Below are 262 nucleotides of genomic sequence, written 5' to 3'. Positions count from 1 at the left end.
CAAATCTATTGGGGAAAAAATATATATATATAACCTTACATGATTTTAATTTCTCTTCTTTCAACTCTGCCGAAAAATTTTATTAATCCTATCTATAATACTGACGTTACGATAGCGTGTAATTTGATTGATGGAACCTGCGTGAACTGAAGCCTGTGATTAGGTATTCGCCTTTTTCTAATGAAGTTTCGCCTGTCAGTTGCTAGCTTTTGGAGGCTTCGAAACTGTGGCCGAAATATTATGTGCACTGATTTCGTGAGGC

The sequence above is a fragment of the Penaeus monodon genome, chromosome 15, assembly GCF_015228065.2.
Source record: "Penaeus monodon isolate SGIC_2016 chromosome 15, NSTDA_Pmon_1, whole genome shotgun sequence".
Classification (NCBI taxonomy): domain Eukaryota; kingdom Metazoa; phylum Arthropoda; class Malacostraca; order Decapoda; family Penaeidae; genus Penaeus; species Penaeus monodon.
This window is presented reverse-complemented; position numbering follows the sequence as displayed.